Source organism: Macrobrachium nipponense, chromosome 24 (genome assembly GCF_015104395.2).
Source record: "Macrobrachium nipponense isolate FS-2020 chromosome 24, ASM1510439v2, whole genome shotgun sequence".
NCBI lineage: Eukaryota > Metazoa > Arthropoda > Malacostraca > Decapoda > Palaemonidae > Macrobrachium > Macrobrachium nipponense.
The window spans coordinates 53,348,020-53,365,506 of record NC_061091.1 but is presented as its reverse complement, the minus strand read 5'-3'; the positions used below and the strand labels follow the sequence as shown (position 1 = coordinate 53,365,506).

General features: G+C 35.6%; 1 protein-coding gene across 2 annotated transcripts in view; it reads right to left on the bottom strand.

Moving 5' to 3' along the window:
• Positions 1–17,487, bottom strand: part of LOC135205635 (ras-related protein Rab-23-like) — a 187,519-nt gene that overhangs the window by 131,374 nt on the left and 38,658 nt on the right. For both annotated transcript variants that reach the window (XM_064236441.1, XM_064236440.1), the window contains exon 2: positions 12,960–13,031. The gene's annotated coding sequence lies outside the window, so the exon portion shown is untranslated. The remainder of the gene's footprint in view (positions 1–12,959; positions 13,032–17,487) is intronic.

The window sequence follows — 17,487 nt, the reverse complement described above, 5'->3', positions numbered from 1 at the left end:
AAAAGTAGAGTAACTCAATGGTCAGTATAAAATATCCGACTTGTATTAGTCCAAAAAAAAGTTATCAGGTTTAGGGAGAGTAGCTCATTCTTTAAATATGGAATAAACAAAAATTATATAGAAGGGATAACGATGTATTTTAATACGTGCAGTCACGACTAAATGTGTTCCGGTTTATTCCAGCTTACAATGGCACAACCACTGACTCTATACAATTCGTGAGTGAGGTCTGGTCAAGTGACCTCGCCCACTCCAGGAATGAGCGACCTTCACTGCTCCTGACCGTCTTAGGCCACGCACACGAGCGCGCACACGCACAAACAAGTATAACACAAACACAAGATCCTTCTACACCGATATTTATCATCTATTTGCCATTACTGACGACAGTGTCTGGATGATAAGCAAACACTTTCCCCAAAAGAAATCGAAAATCAATCAATTAGGTAAGTCTTTTAGGTCTGTGAGTGAGCGACCTTCACCTCCCACCCAGCCAATGTCATTATCAGGCGAACATTCATTAACTAGGCTTCACCATTTCTTATTTTCTGCCCTTCCCGCACCAATGACGCGTTCCACAAGTAAACAGAGACCTACGCAAGCGAAATTTACAGGTGTCATAAATTCGCTGACTTTGGGACTATAATTGACCTTGTGTCCAGCGTAGTGGTCACGCCAAGATCGTCCGAGGGAAGATAATGAATTCTGCAACTGCAAGAACTCACGTAAGACCAGAGGAATAGTATATCATATCCATAATTATCATCTTGTCAACCCTGAGTACAGTTGACAGTCCGTATATCACGTGGAATCACCCCATTCCCCATGATCTTAATTCTCTGTAAATTCTTCTCCATTGTAGCTGCAATATTGTGCTTGGCTACGAATACTGCTGGTACTAATATACCTTTCCTGCTTGATAGTAAAAAGAGAAATACCGATCTCGTTTGCTCAGAGCCTGTACCAAGGAGGAAATAGGAAGTAGGGTCAACAATCCAGCTTAAAAAATACTGGAACTTAAACCCTTGGTCTGATGCTAACATACGTAGAAATCTACAAAGCAGCCATTGCTATTACTTCGTGTTACTCGACCATGCCGTAGGGCCCAGGGAGTCCTAGTCATCATCGGCGAAACACAAACAAACAATTACGAATACCAGAGCAATGTAAGAAAGAGGGACGAAAAGGTAGTTTCCTACCCTAAGGACACCACGTACCGTCCCAAAACTAGGACCAAGATAGTAACTTCATTTTACATAATTCGAAACGTGAAGTTTATCGCAATTACACTCGCGGTCTAGGTATACGTATACACTAGACAGTAAGTGCACTTAACATCATTGCTGAGAAATTCATATTTCATGACGAACTCGCTCAAGCTGCCCGAACTTTCGGCCCGTTCAGGCAAAAAGAATAATTTGGTTTATTGATGAGGAATGTGGCCTTGGTGAGGTGCTAAGAATAGTAAAGAATGGAGGGCTCGGTCACGCTCCAATGGAGGGATATGGGTTATAGCCTTCCTGCCGGTGTCCATTTTTCCTTGCAATATATTCTGGAGTGTGACAAACGTTGTGTTTTTTATTGGCAAAGTATTGAGAAGAATGTCTATTTCGTAAACTCTTGAAACACTTTGGGGCAAAGTAATATTAATTATTACCAGTATGATGATGATGATGATGATACCTGAGCGACAGGGAAATATTAATAAAAGAAAATAATAATCCAGTTTGATGATGATATCTGAGCGCCACAGGGAAATATTGATAAAAAAAATAGAAATAACAATCCAGTATGATGGTGATGATGATAATGATGATGATATCTACGCGTCACAGAGAAATATTAATAAAAAATAGAAATAATAATCCAGTATGATGATGATATCTGAGCGACACAAGGACATAATAATAAAAAAATTTAAATAAACCAGTATGATGGCGATATCTAAGCGACACAACAAGGAAATATTGGTAAACAAAAATAAAAAATAATAATTTCATGTTAGGTATAAAACAGAAAAGAGGAAACTGAAGGAGAATATTGGGATGAGGGGAAATGCGCTGCAGAAACTAATTATTAAAACATTACAACAAAATTGGTCGTTTATCCAAGAAGTTAGAATAATAAATACAGGAAAACGAAAATAGCAAAAATAAAGAACGAAAAGTAAAGGAATACCAAATAAAAGGGAAGGAGAACAAACATTAAAAAATGACCAAAAATACTAAATAAAGTAACGAAAAAATTAATGGAATACAAAACATTCCTAAAGTAAAAGAAGCAACCCACACGTCCAGTACAGATGAATCATCGATTCCAAGTACCCAGAAACATTCCTGGAATCGGGAATAGACACTATGACTCACCAGATCACCGGCAGTTCTCCTTAACTATTACTATTATTTTTTTTTTTTTTAACGTTACCATCGAGTCACATTCCTAAGCTTGCACAGGACTCAGTTGAAGAATTTGCGGTACATTACGAGTGAGAATTGGAGAGCAAGGCACAGTTAAAGAAGTTGGACAGCCTGGTTAGAAGAGACCGATTATAAAGAAGCTGGGGGACACAAGAGACACAGCACAGATCCTCTAGTACCATCTAGGAGCAAGGCACAGTTAAAGAAGTTGGACAGCTTGGACGCAAGAGACCAATAATTATCATAAAGCAGCTGGTGGCCACAAGAGACACACCACAGAACCATCTACAGCAGACTGCGCAGTGCACACTGTAGGAAGATCCTTGAATCAAGGGACTCCTCCTTCTTCATGGAGAAGCTTCAGCTCCTCCAAGAAGCCAGTAACGCCAGAGCGAGTCGAACTGATCAATCATCCAATAATGCGGCACTGCTCGGGGATGACGCTTGGTTGTGTCGGCTAACCCGGAATATATATATTATATATATATATATATATATATATATATATATATATATATATATATATATATATATAATATATATATATAGGATAATAATAAAAGGAGCCCATAAAAACGCCAAAATATAGAGAGAAAATGCTATATTTCAGAGACGGCTGTCGATTATCAGTGGGAGTGACCTAAATTGGCTTACCTGTGGATGGATCTCTTGATATAAATACACCTTTTCTGTAACTTTTCTCAATCATCTACCTGAAGTGAGAGAGAGACAGCAGTCTCTGAAATATAGTATTTTCTCTCTATATTTTGGTGTTTTTATGGGCTCCTTTTATTAGATGGAATTCTGTTGTAACAGAACATTTTTACCATAATATATATCCTATATATATATATATATATATATATATATATATATATATTATATATATATATATATATATATATATATATATATATATATATATATATATATATATTCCGATGGACTGACCGTTCTGCATTGCCTCTTCTCTCAAGGCCCTAGCTAGATGGCCTAGGGGTAATTAGTCGTTTCAGTGTCATTGTCATCATCATTACCCTCACTTAAGTTACGGAATAGAATAGAAGATAGAATTTAGGCTAAAGGCCAAGCGCTGAGACCCATTACGTCATTCAGCGCTGAAACGGAAAGTGACAGTAAAAGGTTTGAAAGGTGTAACAGGAGGACAACCTCGCAGTTGCACTTGGAAACAATTGTTAGGGGAGCGTAGAAAGTCAGATGGAAGATAAATAATATAAACAGAGGTATAGTACTTAATTTATGATTTCTGTTCTGGTTTTTTTTTATGATTATGAATTGAATATGGAATTTAGACCAAAGGCAAAGCACTGGGACCTATGAGGCCATTCAGCGCTGAAATGGAAATTGACGATGTAAAGGTTTAAAAGGTGTAACTGGAGGAAAACCTCAAAGCAGTCGCACTATGAAGCAATTGTTAGGAGAGGGTGGAAAGTAAGACGGAACAAAGACTATGAACGGACGTACAGTAAAAGGAATGAAAGGGGTTGCAGCTAGGGGCCGACGGGACGCTACACAGAACCCAAAATAATGCCTACAGTGCAGCGCATGGGGTGTACTGACAGCACTAACGGGGGTAAAAAATAACCAGCGCCGGTAACAACTAACAAAAGAACCAAAGAACTGAAAATACAGAGACACTCGTAGAAAGGAAAGAATATCTTTATCACATCAATTACCTTTAGGTAATTTGAGCACAAAAATACGAATGCATAAACAGTAATTTAAAGTTCAATTCTGGTTACTTAGAAAGCAGGATTCGGAACTGTATTGCATGAGACAGGCAATTTAATCGTGAGAACTATACGTGTATCATCATGAATGATATGTATCATCAAGATAAATATCGATGCTTCTTCTTGATTTTTTTTTATTCTAACCATGAGAAACACACTGAGTGTTTATCAATGAGAAAAATATTTATAGAATATCTATGCATCTTCGAAAGCAACGTTTATGCATCATCACTGGAGACACTGATTTATCAATGTGCGATCTATATATGCATCGCCGTAAAAACTATTAAGGATTAATAGTCACAGCAAGAAATATCCACAAATCATCGTGAAAACTATATGTATAAGTATCTTAGAAACTTAAATAAAAATATTCATATATCATCGAGAAAATTATCTTAGAAACTTATAGAAAAAGTCATATAATATCATCGAGAAAGCTGCCTTTTGATCATCGTGTGAAATAGTCATATATCATCACGAGCGATATTCATTACAAAATATGTTCTCACACTCTTAAAAATAAGAGAAACTCTAGCTGAGGATGACTGGCATAAATTCCATACGCAACCTGTTTTTAAAACTTTATATTCAAAATATCAAAATGAATATTCTAAATTTCAACCACTGGAATTAATGGAGATAGTTATCAGTTTATGCTCTCAACAGCTGTTTCTACAAATTAAGTTGCACTATTTGCCAATGAATATTTTCCATCACTGAGCGACAGGTGGCAGACTGATACACATACATATTAACATACATACATACATACATACATACATACATACATACATACATACATACATACATACATACTCTTTATTCCGTTGACTTCTGTAGCCCTACAGTGGCCGACCGTCACTTGCACTAACTTTTAGATCGAATACAGTAATCTTCTAAAGAATAACATACAGGAAAAAAATTCTAATCCTCTGCCTGGGACCAAAATACATAAATAGTCTACATATGTAACGTCAAGAGTATGAATTTACAATATTGGGACAAAAATTCAACAAATAAAGTTAAAATGAGCAAAATTCAGGTGGAATGAACAGACATTTGTCCATCTTAATGACAATGGATTCGAACACAAATACATCAAAGACTATACAAATGTCCTTTAAAAAATATGCAATTTCACACAAGATAATCTCACGCGTAGTCCTGCATATTGATGGCACCATTATACGCATTATGAATCAAAGGTCAAGGCCTAAGACTGATAAGACATAACAATAGACCAAACAGCAAAAAAGAGAACATAAAATAAAATCATGGAGCGTTGGATGAAGTCCCTTAGCTGTCATTTGAGGTGTTATGCAGCTACCTAAACTTGAAACCATTGCGTTGCCATAATTGAAAATTAAGATAAATAAATACATACAGTTATCTAATGAATTAATGAGCAACGTGTACAGTTCTGAACATGAAAATTATTATTCAGTTCTCATGTCATTGTTCACTGCAATAACAAGTGTGGTGTCTAAAAAGACTTTGGGTGTCTTGCTTCATTTCTAAACATATCGATTCTACCAAGTCAGAACTAACACCAAACTTATGATAAAAGTACATTCTCATGTTAAGAAACCATGGTCTTCTATTAGAATACTGTACCTAAAAGTACTTGAAAAACAGTTAAAATCATAGTAAATAATATACTTTATAACATATATACATTTACATGTATATATATATATATATATATATATATATATATATATATATATATATATATATATAATATATATATATACATATACACATATATACATCGAGTTATCCTTATGGGACTCAAATGAATGAGATTGTTAACACAAAAGCCTTCTTTTATTCTTTTTTTTTTCCAGAATTGTGTTAGCTCCCACTGACAGCCCGGATGACTAGTGGGGCCAAGAGATCGAACCACAGACGTTGCAAATCCAAGCCCAATGCTCTATTACTTAGCTATGAAAACAATATATATATATATATGATATATATATATATATATATCATATATATATATATATATATATATATATATATATATAATTTTTTACAGGTCTATCTCTCGCCCACCTATTCAAAACTATTATCTACACTTTTATACATTAAAAACCAGATCATCACCACAGCATCTCTCGTAAGTCCCACCTACGGGCTGCCCTATGAGCAAGAGCCCGTGCTGGCATAAGGCCAGCTTAATCAAAAACAACATACAGCCGAATCCACTCCCCGTCCCTTTCTGTTCTTCAGATTTTTAGCTGCTCTCGTAACCCTCAACAGTCGATTCCACAGTCATTCCCAGCTGTAACTAAAAGCTTTTCTACCTCTACGCCATTCAGCTCTGCCTCTCTCTTATTCGCCATATTTCATGAATCTTCAAACTATTCACTCCATCGACGAAGACGCCACCTCCCTTTTATACCTTCGAATTTGATGCCCGTGGGTTTGTTGATGTTTGCATTTGCTTCCTTGCTGAAGACAGTTTTAATCTCCTAAACTGTCTTGTTCACCTTCTCCCCCTCTATTTTGACTTGCCTTCTTTCCGTCTCTTACTTTCTTCATGACTGCCTTATCCGTCCTCCCATATTCCTATACGTGATCTCCCCTGCAGTGAAACTATGCCATAATATATATATATATATATATATATATATATATATATATATATATATATATATATAATATATATACAGACAGCTCATATATGTATGTATATATATATATATATATATATATATATATATATATATATATATATATACATATAACAGACAACTATATAAATATGTATATATATATATATATATATATATATATATATATATATAGCACAGCTATATAAATATGTATATATACTATATATATGTGTGTATATATACATATATAAACACTACCATCTACTTATACAAGTAATTACAGGATCTAAAGTTCAGCCAATTAAGTATACAATCATCTATCCATGAACATGAAACGTTAATTGAAAGTGTGTGTGTGTGTGTGTGTGTGTGTGAGAGAGAGAGAGAGAGAAGAGAGAGAGAGAGAGAGTGAGAGAGAGGTGTTACACGAAAATTACAAGCACGAGCAGGTCTTACCGCCCCCTACCGTCCTTGACCGAGATTCCCGAAAAAGATCGTTGTGGACATGCCGCCTTGAGCTAGTTAAAATCAGGGTCCCAGTAGTCTTCATTGTTACTATTTAATCCTCGGTAAACATTGCCAACGACTACATAGTCTAATAGTGTGAATTCAGATCTTGCCACACTTCTAATTCTTCAATAGTACACCTTATGTTTTAATATTACACCTAATACTTCAATAGCACACCTAATGCTTCAATAGTACACATAACGTTTCAGAATACACCTAATGCTTGAATAGTACACTTATGTTTCAATAGTACACCTAACGCTTCATTAGTGCACCTAATGTTTCAGTAGTACACCTAATGCTTCAGTAGCACACTTAATGGTTCAACAGTACAGCTAATGCTTCAATAGTACACCTAATGCTTCAATATTACACCTAATGCTTCAGTATACACCTAATGCTTCAATAGCACACCTAATGGTTCAATAGTACACCTAATGTTTCAATATTACACCTAATGCTTCAATAGCACACCTAATGCTTCAATAGTGCAAATAACGTTTCAGTATACACCTAATACTTCAATAGCACACTTAATGGTTCAATAGTACAACTAATGCTTCAATAGTACACTAAATACTATTTACACACCGAGAAAGAACACCAAGGCTTAAATAATCTCCAAGTTCCAATTTAAACCTGGATGAAGACTACCAAACACTGAATAGTCCAACAGTTCCTTAGACCTTGTTATACGAACAACGTCTGATACTGTAGTTATTACTATTTAGACACCAGCAAAAATGCAAACGTGTAAACAGTCTTGCAAATATGAAAAATAGGTTTGCAGTTATTATTCAAACCTCTGTTTAAGAATTACAACATCAATATAGTTTATAATTCCCACGAAGGCCTTATCGACAACTTGGACCTACCACTGGAACGAGAGGGGAGGAATTTCATGTCCATTACAGCAGGCCGCGGAATTGGTAAGTTCCAATACATGTGTCTGGTAACAGAACGCACGTCTACCAATCGCTATTGGTAATAATGAAAACATTCCTGCATTTAATCAATAGCCTACACTACATACTGTTTATTGGATTTTAGCTTGTGTTCTAGAATTTACAGTAATAATAATCAACAGTAAAATTATTATTTTATTAACAATGCTTCCAAACTGGATTCTCTATTAATCCTGGCTTCCAAAGAATAGATGACCATATGTGTTTGTTTGTTTGTATGGTGTTTTTACTTGCATGGAACCAGCGGTTATTCAGCAACGGGACCAACGGCTTTACGTGACTTCCGAACCACGTCGAGAGCGAACTTCTGTCACCAGAAATACACATCTCAAACCCCTCAGTGGAATGCCCGAGAATCGAACTCGCGGCCACCGAGGTGGCAGGCCAAGACCACACCGATCACGCCACTGAGGCGGCCCATACGTGAGCAGATGAAAACAGCAATCAGAAGTCAATTACATTTATACGAACTTGATGTTTGGAAAAGTTCTATTTGCTTATGAAGTTTCGGTGTAAAAAAAAATAGACCAAAAGACAGTTTACCCAAAATAATCCTTACGCTTCAGTAACGGGCTACGAGACTTGGAAGACATTATATATATATATATATATATATATATATATATATATATATATATATATATATATATATATATGTGTGTGTGTGTGTGTGTGTGTGTGTGTGTGTACATACAATGACTCACCGTTATTCCAGGTCCACAGTCATCGTAATTTCCAAGCAATTACAACTAATTACAGCCAATTACAGTACCCCCATCATAATACAAGTCCAAGAGGAGCCTTGAAACGGAGGGTCGGGTGGCTGAGGACACCCTCGAAGCCTCTCTTACAAAGGTCGACTTCGCGCCAGACGTGTTTTGGCCTTGAGTCTGTGGCGGGAATGCTGGAATCATTCCAGAATACTTGATGGAGTCGTTCCAGATATTCCGGTAACCTTTAAAAGTGGAAGTGGGTCGTCTCGGCTTTCGTGTAAAAGGTTACAAATCGTCGGCTTCGAGGAATTCACAGACCTTTGGTTATTGATATTTCGGTCAACGGTAGTTTCATCAACAATGCCGTCATGAAAATTTTGGAGAGAGAGAGAGAGAGAGAGAGAGAGAGAGAAGGAGAGAGAGGAGGTGGCGGACAGGAGAGCATAGAGAGAGAGAGATCGAGAGAGAGAGAGAGAGAGAGAGAGAGAGTACAAGGATTAGGGTATATCACTTCTTAGTCCAGTAGAGGAGACATCATGTGCTCACTTATCTCTTGGAGTAGGTTTTACTGTTCATTCACAGTGTCCTAGTTATTTTGTCTAGCTTTCCTTTAAATTCTTCCACGCTTGTTGTTTACAACTTCTAGTGACAGTTTATTCCTTATGTCACATATCTTGTATATAAAGAAATTCCTACAAGGGATGTCTTGTATCTCTTCAGTTCTAGTTTCCATCTATTATTTTTTGTCTGGTTTTCGTTTAACGTAAACAGGTTACTGCCTACTTTTGTTAAGCTTTTCAGTATTTTGAATGTTTCTTCTATTAGTTGTCCTTACTTGTTCAGGCTCTCTAGTCGTCTTTGGTAACCTATTTGTCTGATGGATGGAATTAATTTTGTGGCTGGCTCTTGCTGGTACCCCTTCTAATCTATTTATGTCCTTTCTAGTATTGGTGACCAAAACTATACTGCATATTCAAGGTGAGGTCTAACTATTGATGTGTGTCAGCTTTTATGCACTGTTTTGTGGATTTTAAGTCCTTGGTAATAATGACTCCAAGGTCCTCTTCTTGTTCTACACTATTTATTTCATTCCCAAAGCAGCATGTAGTTGGCATGAGGGTTGTTTATTCCTATTTGTAACACTTTACACTTATACACTTATCCAAGTCTTTAGACCATTTCTTAAATTTTCCACTGTATCTGGGTCTGCTGCATTGAAACCTAGTTTGGTGTCATCTGCAAAGTTGGCTAACTGTACACTAGTATTAGAGTTATCTTCTTATATATATATATATATATATATATATATATATATATATATATATATAATATATATTATACATATATATATATATATCATATATAAATGTATGTATGTATATATATATATATATATATATATATATATATATGTATATAGTATATATATATATATATATATATATATATATATAGAGAGAGAGAGAGAGAGGAGAGAGGAGAGTGAGAGAGACGAGAGAGAGAAGCAACTACTCTTGCTCCTTCATACGTTCCTTTCAGTTCTTAGATTTCTCAACAAAGGTACAATTACACTATAAAAAAAAAGACGAACAATAAATCTAATTTAATACTTGGCGTCAGACATTAAGGTGTGACATGTTCTGTAATGAAAGGCTTGTCCAGAAACCAACCAATAATCATTTATTAATTAGTTTTTTCAATCTTGTCTACCTCTCCTTTTAGCGTATCTCCAATGTAGCTATCAATACAATGCATGATATACAACTTCATCTGCGTCCACTTTCACATATGCAAATTACTGATAATATTTATCTCTCTATTTCGACACACATTTTCTCATTTTTGGAATGCTAAATTCAGTTTCAAATATTACATATAAGTCAGCAATCGAATTTTTACGTCGGCGTCAAATCCTAATGTTAATTTTAAATGTTTTATACCGTTAATATTATCTACCAAAAGTTTCTTCGTCCGAAAAATTTAAATCTAATTTATTTATGAAATATAACTTAAAATATTTCTCAACTTAATAACATTATAAAAATCAATCTGAATCTTAATCTCGCATGCTTACCGTGGGATATGAGGACTTACATATTATTCATGGTTTTTATTTGTACTTTTATACATTTTAATTCAATCTCTGTTTTTAATTTGGTCTTTCAATCTCCGCGAAATTTTCGTCCATAATTTGGATTTTAAGCAAATTAATAATAATAATAATAATAATAATAATAATAATTAATAATAATAATAATAATAATAATAATAATAATAATAATAATAATACTTTATTAAAAAGTAATGGCTACTTCAGCAGCGTTACATTCTTGTAGAGATTCGACGCAGGAAGAATTTCTCCTCCCTACGAGTATGAGAAGACCTGCCACCAACAATGACACCACCGATCATGACAACTCTATGGATGACAACGCCCCCCGAACGAAACGAGGGGGGGTACTCCTGCAGCCGATGGAAATCAAAGTAGCCGTGACGTCCCACAGCGTAGCGCAACGCCCATCAATGTTACAGCGCCGCTTAGGAGGTCCAGGCGGCTGCAGGATATGCTGCAACGCAACCATCGGCCCGAAGAAAACAAGTGCTGAGACCTGGCTCAGGCAGCCAATGAAAACAAGACTCACCGCCACCAGCCAATAGGAGCAAGCATGGGGCAGACCCCCTGCTGTCAAACCACAGATATAAGGAGGACGGACACCGCACCAAGATCAGTCCACCCTCAGCTTCCAGCCCGAGGATGTCTGGCAGCTCAGACGAAAGCTCGTTTCTTTAAGAGAGAGAGAGAGAGAGAGAGAGAGAGAGAAAATCGTTAATGACTTTGATGACTATGGTATCATAGTTTATCTGTAAAATTCAAATATATACACCTATTTTGACCCTGTATTTTACCATGACCTCTATAGGCGCTCTACTAGCCTGTTTAAGTAGCACTGAAAAAGCTGCTATTCGCAAAAATAGAGAAGAATCTTCTACAAGTGTAACGCTGCTGAAGTAGCCATTACTTTTAATAAAGTATGCTTGAGAGAGGGTCTGCTTCCTAAGTACAATAATAATAATAATAATAATAATAATAATAATAATAATAATAATAATAATAATAATACTTGAAAGAAAAAATCATAATCATGGGTTAATAACATGGGAAAGTAAATCCACAGTAGTATGCCTGCTTGATTTTGTTTTTTAAAACATTATTTTAAAAAGACAACATCAAACAATCATATTAATGTGGATTTACTTTCCCAATAATAATAATAATAAAAATAATAATAATAATAATAATAATAATAATAATAATAATAATAAAAGTAGCATGAGTCACTGAAACGGGGGGGGGGTGAAAAGAAATCCAGATTGGCAAAGAGAATCGAGCAGGTTCTCGAGAGCTCTCCTCTGTATATAAATTTTCTTAAATATATATATATTAATATATATTATATAATATATATCATATATATATATATTAACATATAATTAGTAAATATAATATATATATATATGGTCTTATTGTATATCTACAATGTCTATATATGCATATAAAAAACATTTGTATAGTCTATATATATTATAATATAGTTATATATATATATATATATATTATATTATATACAAATATACCATCTACACCACTGTGGAGTTCTTCACCAATACATATAATAGTGATAATAATAAGAATGGTGATGATGATAATGATTGTCAAATCAATAATTATTAATTGGTTTCAAAACCAGAAGACTAAGAGAGAAGCCTAGAAGTTGCTGTAACGAAGTTTCCACAGAGCGGTATTGTGACACCCACAACTGCTTCGTCTGTCTGTTGTAATTCTCACCTCTAATTGGATACAACAGGTGCTCGTTAATTTTGTCTTCACGCCTCTCTCTCTCTCTCTCTCTCTCTCTCTCTCTCTCTCTCTCTCTCTTTCTGTGTTCGAGGAATCCCATAAAACCATTCAACTTACCTTTTGTCCTTGTGTGCGTAGTAGTCTCAGCCCAGTTCTGGCTAACCGACTTCAACCGATGGCTGTCGAATTCTGGAGAATAAAAAAAAATTCATAAGTATGAAAATCAGATCTCATATGGGCACAATGAGGAAGGAGAGAGAGAGAGAGAGGCGAGGGAGAGAGGAGAGAGGAGAGAGAAGAGAGAGAGAGAGAGAGAATTTTCTAGAGAGAAAAAAGATTTACAAGCGAGAGAGAGATTTCCAGGGTAGAGAGAGAGAGAGAGAGAGATAGAGAGAGAGAGAGAACAGAGAGAGAGAGATTTCTAGGAGCAACAGATTTAGAGAGAGAGCATTTCCAGGTAAGAATTTAAAGGGAATAAAGTTAAATTTACGAGAGAGAGAGAGAGAGAGAGAGAGAGAGAGAGAGAGAGAGAGAGAGAGAGAGAGAGAGAGAATTTCTAGGATAAAAAAGGAATTTTAAGAGAGAGAGAAAGAGAGAAGAAAAAGATAAATTTACAAAACAGAGAGAGAGAGAGAGAGAGAGAGAGAGAGAGAGAGAATATCAAAACGAAACCCGAAAGGCAGCACAGTGAAGCGAGGGAGGAAACACCACCTGTCGTACAAATCTTAGAAATCCGAAACCAAACACATGAGTCCAGCCAGGCATTTCCTACAGTCAATAAAATCCATCAATTAAAAGGGAGAAATCTGCGGACACCTGGATCTTCTATCGGCACGATCCAGACAGCGCCTTTCTAGAGAGCGCTTTGCCACCAACAGAAAACTCGATACGAGGGACTGTGCGCGCTTGTAGTCCAGTGATTTGTGTGTGTGTGTGTGTGTTTTTTTATGGCGCGTCAGGGTGATTCTGAGTTCTTTTTGCGAGCGCCCGAGCACATCCGTATGAATGCCATATGATGAAGCTATATTTTTCATCATTGCAGAAAGTTAATTTTTTCAATCAATCACTCGTAATGCCACCTCTTCCCACAATCAGCATATAGAAATTAGGCCAAAGGCCAAGCCCTGGGACTTACGAGGTCATTCAGCGCTGAAAGAAGAAATCAACAGTAAGAAGGTTTGAAAGGTGTAACAGGACGAAGACCTCAAAGCCGTTGCATTATAAAACAATTGCTAAGAGAGAGAGGATGGAAAGTCAGATGGAAGTAAGAGAATACGAACGGAGGTACAGTCAAAGGGAAGAAACCTCGGATTACCAAGATCAGCAACTTGTATTTTCTTTCTCATGCCAAGCTTTGGAATGCTCGTCCTTCTTCTGTTTTCTTGACTTTCATAGCTATTATTCCTTCAGGTCACAGGCATTTCCTTTCCTTTGCTTATCTTTATTATTATTATTTTATTATCATCATCCTTCAATCATGAATGTGAGCTTCCAGAAGATCATTGTAATTACAAAAAAATCTTTGAGAAATGAAAATAATGTGATATTCTAACCATATATTATTATTATTATTATTATTATTATTATTATTATTATTATTATTATTATTATTATTATTATTGATTATTACCATTCTAGTATGAATGTGAGCTTTCCGAAGATCATTGCAAATACAAAAAGATCTTTGAGAAATTAAAACAATAATGTGGTATCTTAACCATATTATTATTATTATTATTATTATTATTATTATCCCTCAAGCATGAATGTGAGCTTCCAGAAGATCACTGCAATTACAAAAAAGATCTTTGAGAAATTAAAATAATAAGGTGATATTTTAATCATATATTATGATCATTATCATTATTATCAATATTATTTCCCATTTCTCTTTCAATTTGGACCAGGGTTACTAAAGGGTATTCGGGTTTAAATATGTTTAATAAAAAGATACCAAAGAAAGACTACATACGTTAAGACCGGACACGAAGCAAACCAAGTACAAATAGTGTGAACGAGAAAGCTCGCGCCGTCACTCAACACACGTCGTATAGTAGTAGGTGAAATCAGGAGCATCTCATTCAACAAAAGCCAACACTGCTTACTGGTGGAAGACCTAGAGACAGAGAGAGAGAGAAAAGACCAAACCAGAGCACGCGCAACAACCCATCATCGGAGCGCAAGAGAGAAAACGTTTTCGCCTGGTTCGAACCGATACATCAAAGTCGCAAAAGAACGGAGCTCATTGTCGGTACAGAAACGACACGTAAATACCCATCGGAGTGAGGCTTGAAAACCTGTCATTTCACCGTCGTTTACAGTCTGCCTTTCTCGGAAATACGACGCGAAATAATAGACGGATTGTAAGGAGGAAATACTTCTCTCTCTCTCTCTCTCTCTCTCTCTCTCTCTCTGTGACATGCTTATCTATACACTCACGCAGGTCCCAACCCCGGATTAAAGAAAGGACTGTCAGAGTTAACGCCCTTTTTGAGAGAACAACAAAACAAGGGTTTTTTTTCCAGTAAAATGCGAGATTATCAACCACTGGTTGTAGCTAGTATTAGCAGTAGCCTATCATTATTATTTGTAGTAGTAGTAGTAGTAGTGGTAGAAGTACTGTCACTTGGTAATATGCATAAAACCTTTAGACGCCTAAAGGTATCTGTATTAGGGCTTGTGCCTTGTATGATAAGGCGCCCTATGAGGTAATGTTAGACTAGCGATAATCTCACGCTAAGTCGGTTGGTATTGCACTTCCATCTTCAATGGAGTGTCTGGGGTTTGTAGATCATTTACGAAGTCGGTATTATCTTGTTGGTTATGACGACGATGTGTTAAACTCATGGTGAGGAGGTTCTTGTAGAAAACACTAATGCTAAAAAATTATATATTCTTCTGAAGTTTTACATGGTGAAGATCAGATAGGATTGTACAAGTCTTCTAATAACGATAGCTTGATCGCTTATGCCAATGATGATGGCTAATCCTATTCCTCTACATGATAAAGCTTAGGTAAAGAGGTACAGGTCTTCTAATGACGATAGCTAACTCTGTTCTCCCGTCTACCATCTCTGTTACAAGTTATGAAGGAACAGACAGTAGTTCGAACATATGAACATACATACAAATGACATAGTTTCATACGAACACACAATCAAATGAGACACGCTACAGATCACGTAGGCCGTTTGAATTATAGGTCGGGGTGGTAGTTGTCTCAAGCAGGGAGCTTGGACTAATGTTTATAAACAATTGAATGACTACAGGTGACGGCATGTTATCTTAGCCTACATACTTATTGTATACGTCATCTTTAGCGTCTCTAGTCTGATCACATTCCTGCAAGCAATCTTTTATATATATGGACTAACATTCCATATTTTTATTATGTAAACACTTACATCTGCACTTATTAATATCATTATTTGAATTTTGTTCAACTATATGTACATATTGTTTTCATCTGGTAGATTATTATTATTATTATTATTATTATTATTATTATTATTATTATTATTATTATTATTATTATTATTCAAGCATATATGTGAGCTTCTTAAATTTAATTGCAATCACAAGGCGATCTTTGATAAATTAAAATAATAATGTGATATTACTATTATATTATTATTATTATTATTATTATTATTATTATTATTCAAGACGTGCAAACAATCATCAGTGAAGAAGAGACGCCAGGAAATATAAAAAATATATAATAAACTACGAAAATATATTAAGCAAATCATTCTCGTCTTTGGGTAAAGAGTTCATTGCTTCCCTATCCTCAAACTGTAAGGAGTTATATTAAATACTAAAAGTGTCTTTAAAAAATTAACCAGCCATTTCAGTAATTTTGATTATATTAATAATAATAATAATAATAATAATAATAATAATAATAATAATAATAATAATAATAATAATATAAACTTCGTGACTGGTGATTTCTAATCACCTCACTCTCATGAATGTTATATTTCGTAACTCAGTAAGTTCTAATACGTATGCTAACAATGATAATAATTTATAACAGCAATAATGTTAGATTTGTTCTATTTTAGGCTTGTTGAGGCAGTTTTTATAATATCCACATCATATTATTATTATATCATTATATCCTTTCCTAGACCTACCAGGAAATCACCCGAAATTAATGCTACCCTTTCCCACTACATTAATTATGAATAAAATATCGGTCAGATAGACATCCCCTGACGTAGGTACAACTGAAGCCAGCTGACAACGCAAAAGTGTACCCAGTCGGTGTTACTAGCCTTCAGTTAATACAGCCTTGCAGTATAAGTGGCGCTTTGGAACTTTCGTTTCTCCTACTCCTGTTTAGATTTCGATGCTATATCTCACAATTCGATGTCCTACCTTTGCAACTCTCGAAGTTATCCATGGTCGAAGGCCGGCCAAGAATAATAACGACAACATGAGCAATATTGCAGAAGCTACTCGCAGTCCGTGCAAGAATAACAACAACATGAGCAATATTGCCGGAGCTACTCGCAGTCCGGGCAAGAATAATACCAGCAACATGAGCAATGTTGCCGAAGCTACTCGAAGTCCGGGCAAGAATAACAACAAGAACATGAGCAATATTGCCAAAGCTACTCCCAGTCCGGGCAAGAATAAT